This window comes from Leuciscus leuciscus, assembly GCF_965113295.1.
Source record: "Leuciscus leuciscus genome assembly, chromosome: 15".
NCBI lineage: Eukaryota > Metazoa > Chordata > Actinopteri > Cypriniformes > Leuciscidae > Leuciscus > Leuciscus leuciscus.
The window spans coordinates 36,710,612-36,727,460 of record NC_138739.1 but is presented as its reverse complement, the minus strand read 5'-3'; the positions used below and the strand labels follow the sequence as shown (position 1 = coordinate 36,727,460).

Here is a 16,849-nt window from a genome sequence, read left to right as displayed (position 1 = left end):
TGTCATACATCTACAGAAGTTGCAATTTAAATGTTTAATTGAAAATGTTTGGTTTGAAGTTACCATTATGCAGATCAGTGTCTGCTTTAGCTGTGATGCTGACCCTTGACTTTTTAACATTAGTTTTTTTTTTATGCTGCTTGAACTGTGTTTTTGCCAGCCACACTTGTGCATACACACACGGTTTGTGAATGCAGTTTTTTATGTTGATTATGATGACAAAATCATCAGCCTGTTCATTCACTAATCTCATTCAGAGTTTAATCCTGTATCAAAAGTGTTACATAACCACCACTGTGAAACTACAGCAATGAGTTACAAAGATATTTTTTTTAACACATCATGCACAACCAAATAAATAGAGCTACACTGTTTTGTAGAAGCACAGAGATATAAAAAATCAGCACATGTCTCTCAACAATGGTGGCAATATTGATTTATTTTTTGTTATTAATGCAGCAATGCATGTTGGTAGTTTTATACTGGAACCCAGCATGCATTGCTACATGGAACTTTTGATTGTCACCATTATGCCAAAATGTCCGTTTTGTTGAGAATCCTCTTAAGAGCAGTCTTAAATCATTTAAATAAAGTCTTAAATGTAGATGAACGAAAAGAGTTCTCTAGCCAGAAACGATAGCTCCTTCGCAGTGCTGTGGGAAGCGGAGGCCTCAGCAGGACGACTCTAAGAGCAGAGGAGGCCTGCCACACTTACACCAATGTGGACTCTAGAGCTTATTCTCAAAGTGTGAAAAGTTCATAGTGCAGAGCTCAGACAAAGAAGGGCCTAAGAACAACTCTTCGTTATCAAGAGGGCCCTTTTTCTGTACTACTACCTGCAAAGCTGTTTGCATGGAGGCCTCAGCAGGATGACTCTCGAAGGAGAGGAGGCCTGACACATGCTAGAGTACAGCTACAATGCTCAGGGAGCGAGGGGGCCAAACTGCTCTCCTTTAGAGAGAGGCCGCTCCTCCATCTCTACCTGACAGGCTACTCGCCTGGAGGCCTCAGCAGGATGACTCTAAGGAAGAGGAACCTGCCAGACTCACACCAAAGATCAATTGGACACAGAGATTCTCAAAACATCAACACAGAGCTCAGGGAGCGACGGGTCTAAGAGCTACTCATGATATGAGGAAGAACCCCTTCCACGCTCTACCAAGCTGTATATATGGAGGCCTCAGCAGGATGACTCTCGAAGAAGAGGAGGCCTGACACATGAAGTTAGGACAGCTAGCTCGACTACCACTAGAGCTCAGGGAGCGAGGGGCCTGAAAACCCCTCCTCAGAGAGGGAGGGACCACTTCTCAAGCTCTACCTGAAAGGCTGTTTGCGTGGAGGCCTCAGCAGGATGACTCTCCTAAGGGAGAGGAGGCCTACCATACCTTTTAAGAACCAGCTAAACTCTAGCTATGCACAACACATAGCTGAAGAAGCGAAGAGCCTAAACACAACTCTTTGAATTAAGAGGCCTCTTCTCGATGCAGAGACCAGATCTATCTGCTCGGAACTCTGGAGGATGGAGGCCTCAGCATGACAACTCTCAAAATGAGAGGAAGCCTACGGAGGCCATCCTTATGTGCTTTTTCAGAAATATGGCTCATACTACTACTACTACGGCTACTCAGCTTAACGACCCTAGACTAAGGGGGGAGTACTGGAGTCTGCATTTGGGGAGGCCTGGCCATATAAGGGAGGCTAACACTGGAAGCCTGCCACCTTAACTCACCTGCCTACTGGGAGCATAGAGGCCCAAACTTTGTGAGGGCCTGCTAGAAACTCAACAAGAGGTTAAGTACTCAGCATAACGACCCAGGGGAACCAGGGGAGTACTAGGCTTACTCGGCGGCTATCCGTGAGATGGAGCACTCTTTAGAAATACCCTGCTAACTAGGGGAGTACTACGTCATCCTAAGAGAGGTGATTTGACCACTGTCTCAAATTTAGAGATGTATACCGCCTTCACAGGGCTATGGGGAGCAGGGGCCTTAGCAGAGAGACTCTAAGAAGAGGAGGCCTGCCATACTCACACCCAAGTGGTCTTAAATTAGTTTTTCTATTGTGATAAAACAAATATGTTAGATAAATCCAGCTCAAAGCCTGAGAGGCGAAGGACCAAAAAACTCTCTGCCATTTAAGAGAGTGACCCCTTATCTACCTCTACCTGCAGCAGGGCCGGACTGCCTGCATGGGACTCTAAGGCCGGAGGCCTCAGTATAATTATTCTCGCATGAGAGGAGACCTGAAAAAAAAAATCACTAAGTGAATTAAAATTTATAGACACTCTGTCGAGCTCTAGAGAGCGGAGGCCTCAGCAGATAACTCTCTGGAGTGAGAGGAGGCCTAACCACGCCTCTAAACCCACAGGGAGGAAACCTGTTACCTGTGCTTATCACTACTCCAATATTAGCTGACTTCAGATCTGGGCTACCAGAGACTCAGTGAACAAGTAGCGACAGAGTCCCTGTAGCAATTTCACCACACCATAAGGGAAACCCATCCTTTCCAGGAGGGGAACAGAGGCCGAATAACCCAGTCAATAAAACATATATTCTTCTTTTCTTTTTTTATTTATTTGGGAACAGCCTGTCTACGTTCGTTTTAACTGGAGGAGGCACCTAGTGCCAACTACTCTGCTAACGCCGCTGAGAGGCTATAGGGGATGTTTCTCAGTATGATCGGTTGGTCTTTTGGTTGGTCACACAAAAAAGGACTGAGCCAGACCGTCAGAATAGATTATCATCATCGGTCCAGCTCGTTGGGACTAATGTTATGGGCGAAGGGGGAAAGAGGAAAAGGAGGGAAGGAGGCAATTACCTGCCTCTGCTTGTGCCAGGACGCTCGCGTCTGGCCTGAGCTACCTGACACCCTGCATCTTCCTCCTGGACTCGCACCACCTCGTTGACCTACTCCTGCCAGGAGGAGGGGCATGAGCGACGACTGAGTCCCAGTGGCCCCGTCTACGATCCTCGGAACGAGACAGGCCAGGACCCCCTGGCTGGCTGGGTGTGGGCCTTCACCGGTGCGGTATGCAAGATCTGTATGCCACTGAGCGCGTCTTCGCCTCCCTGAACTTTCCGACCACCGCCTCAACGGAGGTCCCGAAAAGCTCAGAGGGCGAAACTGGGGCATCGAGGAGAAAAGCTTTCTCTTTCTCCCCGATGCCTGCCAAGTTCAGCCACAGATGCCTCTCCTTGGCCACCATGGCCGCCAACGATCGTCCGATCGCGGCAGCCGTCTGTTTGGTGGCCCGAAAAGCCAGGTCTGTGGTGCGGCGCAACTTAGCCACCGCACCTGGGGTTAAACCCTTACCCTGCCATTGTGTGCAGCGCAGCACCAGCCTGTCCTGCCACCGCGTATGCCCTGCCATTTAGACGAGATGTGGTTTGAAGTGGTCTATATGGCAGGGTTGGAGCTCTTAGTGTCGATGTCTCCCCTTGCGAGAGATAGCTTGCAAACGTCTCCTCAACGGGAGGCATCGACACATACCTGTGCTTTCGCATTCCCTCTGAGATCTCCACGATCTGAGTCTCCACTCGGCCTTGGAACGAGCGGGACCCGAACCGCGGGGCAAAGATTAATGTCCCTCCTCCCTTGAGAAAAGAGACAGACAAGAATGAACACAGTTTGCGCACACCGTCCCCTCAAGGACAGCGCGTGCGTGCTCTTCACCCAGACAAAGCACACGTAAGTCGTGAGTGTCACCAGGTGTGAGAAACCTCTCACATGGATCGGCACACTTCCTAAAGCGCTTGTTTCCGGCCATAATTGTTTTCGTAACTCAGTGTCAGTGAAACAGTCCCTGAAGACGAAAAGAGGATGAAATGTTCTCTAGGCGCCCCTTTTACACTTCCTGGTCGTGCTAGAGGATGACGTCATGGCTGAATACGATTGTCGTGATTATACAGTGTTTCAGTCATCAGTCACGCTGAGGTGTTCCCCCTAGCGCTCTGACGCAGTGCGAGTTCTCTTTCGAAAGGGAACTACTCACTGCTCTCGACTAAAGAAGTTTTGTAGCTTTAATACGGATTTTGTAGCTTTAATAAGGATTAATCTATATTTAATTGATAATTTATGTGCAGATTGTTTGATAACTATTCAATTTCTTTATGATCTACCTGTTAGACAATTTCTGTATGTTGTACCTGTTAGACACAGGTAAATATGACATGTATTATGGGTTTATGTGAGGATTGTTTGAAGTTCACTTAAATGAAAAGTTGTTATATATTTTTGAAGCCTAAAAAACAAAGTCCCCAGTTTTCTGTTTTTCATGGTCTGGTATCATCTATGTGTAATGACGAAGGGGATGGTGTTTCATGTGGATTTTTGTTATTCTCCTTTTGTTATTCTCCTGTGTGTCCCTTGGTGGAACATTAAGTATTAAAGACTGTTTTTGTTATACTCTCCTGCATTTCGCACTCAATACTGGCACGGTTCGTGACAAGCCATATGAAAATAAATTTTGATTTGGTTACCGTAAATGTGTAAATGTGTTGTTAATCCATGGTCATAGTTGAATTGTAGCAGTCTCATGTTGTGCACTTTCTTTACCACTCGCAGTCACATAGAAAACACTCCTAAAGTAAATAAAGTAGGCTTATATAAGAAAATTACAAAAGCTTCAGCTGCTTCTAACCACTTTTATTTTGACTTGCAAATGTCACAGATGCCCTTTTATGGTTGTGAGGGAGGGGCTATTTCTACAGCAAGGGACAAAGTGCTTAGGCTACAGACGGTGTGGAACTAGTTTAGCTAGTGTAAAAAAAATTCCCATGTGAATGAGAGGAAGCTTTTAGGGTTGCCGTAGGATTCCAGTAGTAGGTACGTGATTTTATTTTTAATATAGTTTGATTATTATGGATAAATGGTTTTATCAGAGTTTTACTATTGTTATAATATTTATACTATTGTAGAGTTTTAAACACATTTCACGTGCTTAGCTGGTAAATCACAGTTTGTGCAGGTCATGCAGTTTATGGTAATTTGTGTTGTTTACAATTTTGTTAAGTGTTGGGTCACTACACATTGTTCAATGCAAAATTCAGGTTCTGAAGCTAAATAAATAAATAAAGTGTATGTCTGTATTTAAACTTATCTCATTCAACAAAACTGTTGTCCAAAGTCCAAGTGAACATGGGTGTTGCTTCATAGTAAAAAAAAAAAAAAAATGGTACAAGTTTGTACATGCTTCTTTTCAACCCCTTTGGCAGCCTATGGTGTCAAAAGACCAACATTGAAGTACAGCTTTAAGAATAGCAGAGATTCCAAAACAATTTTTTCTCAGCTGAACCCCTTAACCTAAAACATTTAAAGTAAATGAAACATTTAAAGTAAGTGAAAAATTTCAGTAATTTAACAACACATTTGAATGTTCACAGTTCTCTAATGCCAGTTAATGGTCACATTACATGATGCAGATAAACAAATAAAATATGCAATCTTTTTAAAATTGACCTTACAATCTTGGTTTTATCAGTGGTGTAAAGTTTTTAATTAAATGTTATTAGTTAGGCCTACTGTACTTAAGGATCTTGTTGGACACTTTGTAGTTTTACTGAGTGTCAAAGATAAACTTTTACTCTGCTTGACTACATTATTGAATAATTATATCTTTACTCCCATATATTTGTAATGCCTATACTTTTTCTGCAGCCGTTTATTTCTGCTACAAAATAAGCAATAGCACCATCTAGAGCATTGAATGTACTATATCTTTTAATCATAGACTGTAAAAAAAATATGGACATAGTGTCCGTGACGTCACCCGTAGGTTTCTGAAGAGCATTTTTGAAGCCCAAAGTGGACGGAGCCGGACAGAGCCACCGCGCAAAAAGGCGGGATTAGCTGAGGTGATGTGACGCTAATAGACAGCAGACAAACGGCTAGTAGTGACAGCAGCGGCAATCCACCTGTCACTCAAGTGGCCACGCCCTTAATTATGCAGAACTTTAAGGCTTAATATAATTTAAAAGGATGAGTTATAAAAAAAAATCACCACCCTCACAGTTGTCGTGAAGAGCAAAATTAGCTATATAGACCAAATCACTTTTTGCACCAGGCTGTAAACATTTTTTTTTTTTTTTTGCTGTAAAGTTTACTCTCTTTTGCATCCAGCCTCTAGCGACCAGTCGATGAATTGCAGTTTAAGTCATTTCCGTGTTGGTTTCAAGAGAGAGACAGGCAGGTTGCCGCTTGGTTTTAACCCTAACTTGTCAAGGAATCCTCGCTGCAGCCTGTAGCGCGCTGACGTACTTGATATCAAATACGTAGTTGACGTTTTAACACGCATGCTCTGTAGTAGGTTTCGATTACGTCATGAACGTTTAAAACCGCATACGCACGACTATTTATTACATTATGCAAAAAACGACATTAAAATGAAAGAAAAGATGGGATCACATGACTAATAATGCCTCAGTCAAATCAAATAGACTAAATGTTTATTCATTTGCTTTTCACACCATGGTCTAAAACACTCGAAACAATAACGGAGATCCTATGTTTAACTACACTCAATTTCAAAATATTTAGAAGAACAAAATCTGCCTAGATAGAGATTGAGCGCTCTATGGATAACAGCACATTGCTATTTTTCATGCACAGTGTAATGTAGGCTAATTAATATCTTTTGTTATTAACTAATAATAATTATTTGTAGAGCATTCAATGCTATATGCATATTCAATGTCTTTAGTTACTAGAACGTTGATCTTTCTCTAGGGATTTCATTTGCATAAAAAAAACACATGATTTTTAGGGGCCAAGCACTAAAGGTGCAGAGGCACCTATTGAAATCGTTGGCGTTTTTATTCTTCTTCTTCCTTCTTCTTCCGCTCTGGGAGTCTAACCCATAGAACCACTTGCGGGAAAGTTTTGAAATTTGGCACACAGATAGAAGATAGTCTGACATGTCACCATAGCAAATGTGGAGTCTCTAACTCAATCCCTCTAGTGCCACCAACGATCCAAAGTTTCATTCATGTTTATGCTAATAACTGTTGAAACGTATGGGCTAGAAACAAAATTATCCTAATAAAATGATTCCTTAGCTCAAGACGATTCGATTGCACCCTATGACTCAGAGAACTCTACTTTTTCAAACTCCTCCTAGGCCGTTGCTCCGATTATCACGAAAATCGAATTGGAATTCATGCCGATTCGTCAAACCGTTCTGGAATACTGCGCAAACAAATTTTACGCAGAGCTTCCAAAAACAGACGTAAGGCTATATCTCCGCAACGCTTTATCGTATTCAGACCAAACTTGGTACATGTTCTGGTACTTGGTACTTGAAGCTACATCCTGCGTTTCGGCATAGCGCCACCTACTGGTCCGGAGATACGAAAAATGGCAATTTTTTGTTATAACTTCTGAACAATTTGTCCAAAAATCATATAAGCGGTCTCGTTAGATTTGGGGCATCATGCCGAGTCAAATGATATCCAATTTTTCCATATCGGCCATTTTGGGTGTTGGCCATTTTGAATTTTGCACTAAAATGCTGTATTTTGTGAACGCATGAACGTATCATCATTACAAAACTTGGTATGGGTCTTGGTATGGGTCATCAGTACGATGCCCTGAAGGAGCCTGAGAAGTTTCGAACCAGCGCCACCTAGTGGTAAAATAAAAATTTCAACTGCTTATAAATCTGGGTGTGGTTGACTGATTTTCACGGGTTCACATCTCATTAGGTTCCTGAATCCTTGCCGAGTCCAATGATACCAAACATGCTAGGTTCCGCCTTCCGGTTTGTGTAGCGTTGTGATGTAGCGCTTAAAAAAACATTTGCCAATATCTTCGAAACCGTTATAAGCCAATATCTGATGAAACCACCGTCAGAAGTTTGAAAACATAGGTCGCCATATGTTAATGCCCAAATGGCAAAACATTAATAGTAAGTGGCATAAAAATGCAAACATAGTCAGGTGTGCGTATTTTTTTGTGTGTTTATATATAAATGTCTATAAAGCGAAATGAGATAGTTTTTTACCAAATTTGACACATGTATGGGCTCACTCTGATCACTCAATTTATTCCATCTTTAACTCTGCATTAGTTTACATTACATTAAATACAAGATTAATGCAGGCGTGTTAAAAACATCCCATTCCGTGCATGCGTCGGACATCAACTACGTATTTGATTAATCAAGTATGTCATCACGCTTGTCATGATTCCGGTCTTGTGTTCCCTTGTCTTGTGTGGACATTTAGTTGTTTCTTGTCTTGTGCCATGTTTTGTAGTTCTTTGTAGTTTTTCATGTTGATTAGTCTCCCCAGGTGTATCTTGTTTCCTCATTACCTTAAGCTTGTTTGCCCCTGTGTATCCTTGTGTTTCACTTGTTACTTTGTCAGTTGTTGTGCATGTAATGGTTGCTTCTGATTGTGATCCTTGTGGTTTTGTTCTTTTGTTCCTTTGTTCCTTGAGGTCTGTTATCTGTTTAATGAGTTACTTTATTAAAAACCCTGTGTTTAGATCTGTGCATCAGCCTGCTTTCTCAGCATGTTACAGCACTACAGGCTAGCAGCGAGGACAGTCTCAACCAGTGCAAGAAGGCGTTGACTTTTTAATTTTACTGAACATTATTTATCTGTTATATTGGAGTAGTTTTTGGGTTTACTTATGCCCTTTTAGAGCACTTGGGCTTAACTGAGACTTGAGTGTCTGAGTGACTATAGGAGTTTAAGAGTGTTGTGTCGACCTTGATTTATTGCAATTTTGAGGTGTTCAGCTTTTATTTTTATTTTAGTCAAATCAACCAGTATTTACCAGTATAAAGCTCATTCAAAAACAACAGAAGTTAAAAAAAATTTTTTTTAAATCTGATTTTTAAAAACGACCCCGAGTTTCACCGGGAGCCAGTATAGAGATGCTAAGAACGGGGAAATGTGATCCTTCTTTATTGACCCCGTGAACAGGCAAACTTTACACCTCTGGGTTTTATTTTTCCTTTCAGCTGACATGACATATCAGATGCAATTCTGTGTTTTATATCGCACATTATCACTTTGCAAAACCGTTTTGTTTTCTCCTGTCTCAATGGCATGCAGTGAGGCTCAGATGGGAATGCGTTTCATGGTTGTGTACGACCTACACGAGGTTGTGAGAGAAAAGAGGTGGGTTTGAAATCAGTTTAAAATAAAGCACATACTACTGCTACTATTGTTTATGCATTATGCTACAATAAAAGCACAATGGATTTACATAGGCAATGTCTTTTAGCCATATAACCCATGTAAACAGCAAGTGTAACAGCTAGTGTGCCAAACAGCTTTTACATTTACAGGCGCATTTATCAAAAGCAACTTACAAATGAGAAGAACAATAGGAGCAATCAAACCAACAATAGGGCAAAGATGTAAGTGCTGTGACTAGTCCCAGTTAGTCTAGCAGAGTACATATTGCAAGTTTTTTTTGTTGTTTTAGAATTGAAAATGTTAGTATTAGTGGGTCAAGTGTTGATGAAAAAGATGCATATTCAGCAGTTTCTTGAAAATGGCCAAAGACTCAGCAGCTCGGGTTGAGTTAGGCTGGTCATTTCATCAGCAGGGAACAGTCAAAATGTCTGTGAAAGTGATTTTGTGCTTCATTGGGATGGTACCACAAGCACCGTTCACTCGCAGAACGTAAGCTTATGGAGGAAACCGGCCACTTGAGTCACTGTGCACCCTTACTTTTTACTAATTATTTATTTAAATATTAGTAACATCTTTTAGGCCCACCTGGAAGCAATGCACATGTATACAAGATTATGAACTTCAGTATTTAAAATTTAAAATTGTCCTTTTTCCATGCGCTAATAACAACAACTAGCCATGTGGCAACTCTTTAGGATCATCAGACAAACCAAAATAACTCCAGGCTAATTGGTTTCTTTAATTATGCAAGCAATTGCTTTTCGCTCTGTCCTTTATAATGCATGTTAATATCATTGTTTTTAAACCATAGTGGTTTTACATCAAAAACCATTCATATGTTGGTCATATGAACTGAGCCATGTTTCTCTGGTGCACATATGGTAGGCTTGCAGAGTGGAAAATTCAGTCCTGTTTACATTCTCGAACAAAAGGGTCTGATCAATGTTTCAGCTGCTCTCCATTATTCAATTTGTCCACCCTTTGTGATGTGGTGAATGAGTACTAAGTGCAAATATTTTACCATCTTTCAGACCAATCATTTACCACCACAGGTGTTACATGTATGCTTTTCGGTCATAACGTGGCTGCCGACCTGCCTTTATTTTAGGTGATATGTTTTCAGCAATGTAAGTTTGTAGTACACAACCATTACTCTAGGGATGGGCAAATGAAGCCTCATGAAGCTCTGAGGCTTTCCCCTAAATGTTTTGGGGAAAAGATTCGAAGCATCAAGAGTGTCGAAAACAGCGCCATCTTGTGGCAGGTCAAATTTATAGCAGCCATGTTTATGAGCAGCTGAGTGTGCAGCGCCATTGTTTTATCCATTTAAGCACAAATAAAAGCCTGACAATGCTAAATATTCAGTTTTCTGATAATATAATTCACATATGTGTGGCAATAAATGTAACAATTATATTAATACTAATTATAAAAAACCAACAGAGTTGCTTGATGCAAGTAAATGTTGGTCTAATTATTTGATGGTTTCTATGCTGTTTATCCGTCAGAATATATGATCATGTAACATAGGCTATAGGCTTTTTTATATAATATAATATGTTAGTAAATGGACTTAAACTTCCAACTCTGGGTCTACCCAGTGGTCTGGGTTCAAACACTCCGACACGCAAAGTGAAGCATTCCCGTGACTGGAAAGAAAGTGAGGCTTCGTTTTTCGTTGGTCACGTGTTTCTCTGAAAACAAAACGGGCTACGGCACGGAGCTTAATGAGAAATTGCGCTGTGTTCTCCAAGTACTCGATACGCGCTTTGAAGCTTCAGTGTCAAATGTAACATCACTCCATTACTCTGATGAATAGCCTATTCTAACATGGCTAGTCACTGGCATATGTTTTGTTTTGGATGCTATTGTGTGTCCATCCAAGCCATTTAGCTAGCTTAGGCCTAACCACGTTTTATTCTTATATTCTTATAACATACAGTAAATTATTTCAGTAACAAGTATTCTTTTTTTTTTTTTTTTTTAAGGATTCTAAAGTGTACTACTTTTTTACAAGATTATGCTGGTATGGTGCTAGTCTTGCTAGTAGATTAGCATAAGAATTCACAGAAAATTTTTTTGTTAGTCTTAACTGTAAACAAGCATCTTTAGAGACTATTCATATTCTCAACATTCAGGCCCGGTTTCACAGACAAGGCTTAGACTAAGCCAGGATTAGGCCTTGGTTCAATTTGGGCATTTAAGTAGATTTTTTAAACATGCCTTAGAAAAAACATTACTGGTTTGCATCTTGACGCAAAACAATGAAACGGACATATTTTAAAGCTACACTGTGTGATATTTTCCCCAATCTAGCGATGAAATTGTATATGACTACCCAGTGAATATTAGTTTCTGTTCCTTTCAATTTCGAGGGCGTTTTAACTCCTACGGTGGCCGTATTATTCCACGATTAACATGGCTTCTAGTTCGACTTCGTCCAATTGCGCCTTTAAAACTATCACCTGTGATCCGTCGTAGCACAGATTTATGTTACAAGGTAAACAATACTTTTTCACCATTGACGTGAGGAAAAGTAACGCAAGTTATACTAGAGGTCGTTCTGGCGTTATGCACAACCATGCTATGGTTAGACAAGCAACTATAAAACTTCGAATTTACACAAATAGGCTGAATTACCTGTCGAGAAGAAAGCAGGCAACTTCGGCGTCCGTTTTAAAATCTTTGCTCCTCATGAGCTCTTTCCATCGAGGAAAAGTTACTCCAGTATTGACTTTGGTCTTGCTGAGTTACCTGTCGCGTTGACGTTTTAATTCTCTCTTTCGCTTCCTTGGCGACTCTGCTACATGTCCTCGAGAATAGGCGTGATCCTTCATCAGCAATCTTTCAAATCTGCCGGCAGTCGCGAGTAATCTCCCCCTCGCATTCGTCTCTGTTTCACTGAGTGTAAAGCGCGAAAGGCGAAGCTTGAATTTACAGGTATGTCCCTCTTTGGCTAATGTAGTTTCAAGATGGAGGGGCAACATGGCGACCGGCATTCGAACCCCTCACCCGTATGTACTTTCAATGGCAGATTATAAACTTACGAGAATACTTTATTACTTTAAAGAAGTAAATATACATTAATGAGCACATATATTTTTGAAAGAACTAAGTGTTTTTTGCTAAGAATCAACAAAAAAAATTACACAGTGTAGCTTTAAATGTCCACTGGTTTTGTGCTCAGGTGGCCAGTCTGAGACACAGCAGTCTAGTTGTAGGTGTACGTTTGTGTGTGTGTGTGTTTGTAATCCATCTCTCCACCTCGCTGGCACATCAAAGTAAATAAAGAGTCTTTTAAAAACCCAAGTATGTGCTAATTTTCTTATGGGGCTAACACTGGGAACAGAGGGCAGCTCTGTGACAGTTGTTGTGAACTTTTGCATCGCGTTTGTGTATTTGGTTGTGTAGTGAACCTTTGCAGTGCGTTTGTATATTTGGTTGTGTTGTGAACTTTTGCAGCACGTTTGTGTATTTGGTTGTGTTGTGAGTATTTGTAGCACATGTGTTGTCAAACTGATGAAGGGTTTTTCTTAATTTGCTGGTTTTTTTTCCATTTGCATGTGTTTTCTTCGATTGCAGCGCGTTGAGCTCTCTCGGCCACCGTACTTCTGGCATAATGCAAGTTAAACACAATGGCAGACACGCAAACACTTTGTAACTTTATATTTAATACGGTGGTCTATTTTCAGTAAGACTAATTAAGTAGTTTCTTTCTCTAAACTTTGTTTAGTTTTGACTAAAAAACAAAAAAGATTGGTAACGTGGCATCTTAAATTAGATTAGGGAGAAGTTTGTAAATTATTTTTGGTTTATTCATTTACTTGCAAAATAACAAATTAAATTGTATCAAAATACCTATGCATATTTACTTTTGAGTTGAAAATATATATTTTTTAAGATATAATTTCTGCTGTTCATAAAAACCAGTAGTGGCGTTGCAAGCGAGCGAGGACGTTGTCATGTCATCAGAAACGGTCATCAGTGAGCAAGGTTTAGTGATGGCCTGGGTGCTTTCGATTTTCGAAACGCTTTCTGAAGCTTTGAAACGTTTGCGAATCATTTGTTTCGAACAAGTGATTCGGAGCGTATTGAACTGTCACGTGTTTTCACGTCACGTCCTTTCGTCATAACTGTTTCAAATTTTCAACATTTCGCCTCTTCCATCTGTCAACCCATGAACCAATGATTTTTTGCTTTATCTCGGATGAATTTCGAAAATTGTAGACATTCAATGACGCATTTGTATAATAAAAAGGAAACGTTGTTGCCTAGTCTCTTATGCTATTGGTCTGAATAAACAAACTCTCCATAAAACAAAACAAGCCCTACAATTTAATAAAAGAATATTATAAAAACTCTAAATATTTAATGGTATTAGATGATTTTTTTCATTGCATTAAATGGAGTACACCTTCAATAAAACATATGCCGTTCGTTTGTAAAGTTGTTTTTATGCATGTTTGGGCTGAGTTTTCGTTGCATTTACACTGTTCTGACCAGCAGACGTCACCAGCGTGTGGCGTTTCAAGCGCTTCGAAACACTGAATCATTTTGGTTCTTTCCAAAAGCTTTTTACCCGGAAGCAGCAAATGATTCCCGATATTTAGCCGCCCAGTTCGTTTCGTTTCGTTTCCTCTATATGTCCCCCAGACCTAACAATAGGACAATCAACACTGACAGATAATACGCGAGTCATGTTTATAAGGTATGTACACATTTATACTGTAGCTAAATATAACCGACATGTTTTCAATTTTCCTATCATACAGCTTGGTCGGTGTACATTTTCAATATTTAATTTAGAGACATTATATGAAAAATGAAGGTTCACATGTTACAATACACAAAACAAGATTCAACGAAAAGTTTTGTAACAATGTTACTTCCGCCTGTGATAACGGTCAGTGTAACTGTTAGTCTATTAGAACCTCACTTTTTTTGTTAGCAGTTCTGTGGAATAAAAACAACTTGTAAGCTGGACGTAAGAAAATCTTAGATGGTTTGGTGGCTGTGGTTAGGTTTTAATGCTGTTGTAAATTAATTACTTTAAATTAGCAGAAGTACAGATGAATAGCATCATGAGGAGTCTTGAGGCTAAAACAGGAAACATTATGTCAACACTGTCTGTTAAAGGGACAGTTCACCCAAAAATGAAAATTCTGTCATCTGCTCTCCCTCAAGTTGTTCCAAACATGTATGAGTTTCTTTCTTCTGCTGAAGTCAAAAGAAGATATTTTGAAGAATGCTGGTAACCAAACAGCTTCTGGTCCCCATTGTCTTCCATATTATTTTTTTTTCATACTATGGAAGTCAATGGGTGCAGTCAAAACTTGGTTACCAGCATTCTTCAAAATACATCTGGAATTGAAAGAATAATATGTTTTTATTATCAGTTATTCATTTTCTGAATATTGCTCAATTTCATCATGCAATTTTGAGAGCATGTGTTAATACAGAGATGCAAGGCTCGTTTGAGATGAGCAAAATCTGCGCAGAACCGATCACCAGTGATCACCGCGAGATGCATGCCGGTTGCTCTGATGTCACGCTGACAGTTGCTCTCCACCGACTGTGCTGATCTAAAGCACGATGGGAAACGACTTGCTGACGACACAGCTTAAAGATTATAAGATAGTAGCTTAAAGATTCACTTTCCTTATAATTTACTCACCCCCATGTCATCCAAGATGTTTGTTTTTCGTTCTTCATTTGAAAAGAAATGAAGGTTTTTGAGGAAAATATTCCTCCATATAGTGGACTTCAACGGGGACCAACGGGTTAAAGGTCCAAATTGCAGTTTCAGTGCAGCTTCAAAAGCTCTGCATGATCCCAGCCGAGGAATAAGGGTCTTATCTAGACAAACCATTGGTCATTTTCTAAAAAATAAAATAAAAATGTATATACTTTTTAACCACAAATGCTCGACGTCACGCATAATGTAATCACTTTGAAAGGTCACACGAGATGTAGGTGGAAGGTTGGGTAGGCTGAAAAACTCCATCTCATTTTCTCCTCCAACTCCAGAATTGTCCGAAATCTTTATTTTTCCTTTTTTTGTAAAGGCTGTTTGACTTAGTCTTTGGATGTTCGCTCTGTAAACACTAGGTCGTTGCTTCCACCTACGTAACGCGTGACATTTCAACGTGATTACGTAATGTGTGGCGCATGACAGCTAGTTCAAAGCAAACATTTGTGGTTAAAAAGTGTATGTATGTGTGTGTGTGTGTGTGTGTATATATATATATATATATATATATATATATATATAACCAAACGATCAGTCATTTTCTAAAAAGACAACATACATTTTTATATATATAAAAATGTATGTTGTTGTCTTTTTAGAAAATGACTGATCGTTTGGTTAGATAAGACCCTTATTCCTCGGCTGGGATCGTGTAGCGCAATTTGAAGCTACACTGAAACTGCACTTTGGACCTTTAACCCGTTGATAACCGTTGAAGTCCACTATATGGAGAAAAATCCTGGAAAGTTTTCCTCAAAAACCTTAATTTCTTTTCGACTGAAGAAAGAAAGAGATGAACATCTTTGATGACAGTATTTTTAATTCTGAAGTGAACTAATCCTTTAAAGGGGAACTTAGCAACTATTTCATCTTAATAAAACCGTTTAGAAATAATTTGGATGGTTAAATAACCTGTTCTGGTGAGAATGGTGACTTTCCCCGCTCCCCCCAGTGTTCCCCGGCGGAAAACCAACCTTGCAACATGGGGACTAACGTCCCGATAAGTTGGAAATAGGAAGTCTTGTGAGAAGCGAGAAAAACGAACTGCTTTACGGCAATTCAACATAAATACACACGCCATATGATACTGTGTATGATGTATTACCGACCTCGGTAGACATAGCTCCACACGATAAAGTTGGCCGGCTCCCATAATAACAAATGCACATGAGCAGCGGTAGAAAGGGGGAGGAGCCGCAAGTGAGTTTTTTTACGACAGTGTTGTGAAATATACGGCCCACAGCTGTAGGGGGAGCTCGTTGAGAAAACATGCGACAACAAAAGTGAAAATCAGCGAAGAAATGGCTAGAGTTGCCGTGTTCCCCTTTAATGCTCATTGGTTTAAATAACCGTGATGTATTGTTCTCTTTTAAAATATTTATTTTAAAACAACGATATCATGTACAGTGTGGATATATTATTTGTAAATATATGTCCAATCTCTATCTATCTATCTATCTATCTATCTATCTATCTATCTATCTATCTATCTATCTATCTATCTATCTATCTATCCAAGGGCAAAATTGTCAATCACACATTGGGGGGGACAGCTGTGGGACTTTTTGTGTTGGCGCATGCACACATTTTTTTAAATCAAAATAAAATAAAAGTCAGAGTCCGAATGTTTGTAATTGTATAACACAACAAGGAATTTTATTACATCTGATCGTCAAACCAACGTATACTCACCTTGTAATGATTACAGCATCGGCATCAATTACAAGCCTGAATTGACAACAAAGCGGCCTGTGATCTCTCTCTTATATTCTTCTATAAACATATAGTGGCTATAAACATTTTGATTAAATTACTGTTACAGGATAACAATATTCTAATATCAAGTCTTGAGCAATGATAGTAAAACAGTTATGTACTAATGAGGGAAAATGCTGTTTATTTTGTACAAATTTAAACAAAAGTAACTTGTCAGTTTAAAAATAAACTTGCTGAAGTG

General features: G+C 39.8%; 1 protein-coding gene and 1 long non-coding RNA gene across 9 annotated transcripts in view; one reads left to right on the top strand and one right to left on the bottom strand.

The window, feature by feature from the left end:
- LOC309475245 overlaps positions 1-16,849 on the bottom strand; it is a 271,995-nt gene that overhangs the window by 204,825 nt on the left and 50,321 nt on the right. The gene's annotated exons all lie outside the window — the stretch shown is intronic.
- Positions 1-16,849, top strand: part of LOC309475210 (uncharacterized protein) — a 118,761-nt gene that overhangs the window by 91,286 nt on the left and 10,626 nt on the right. The window contains exon 1 of one of the 8 annotated variants that reach the window (XR_014197549.1): positions 12,939-13,851. The exons of the other annotated variants lie outside the window; for them this stretch is intronic. The gene's annotated coding sequence lies outside the window, so the exon portion shown is untranslated. Of the gene's footprint in view, positions 1-12,938; positions 13,852-16,849 lie in introns of those variants that run through there. 8 annotated transcript variants of the gene reach the window in all.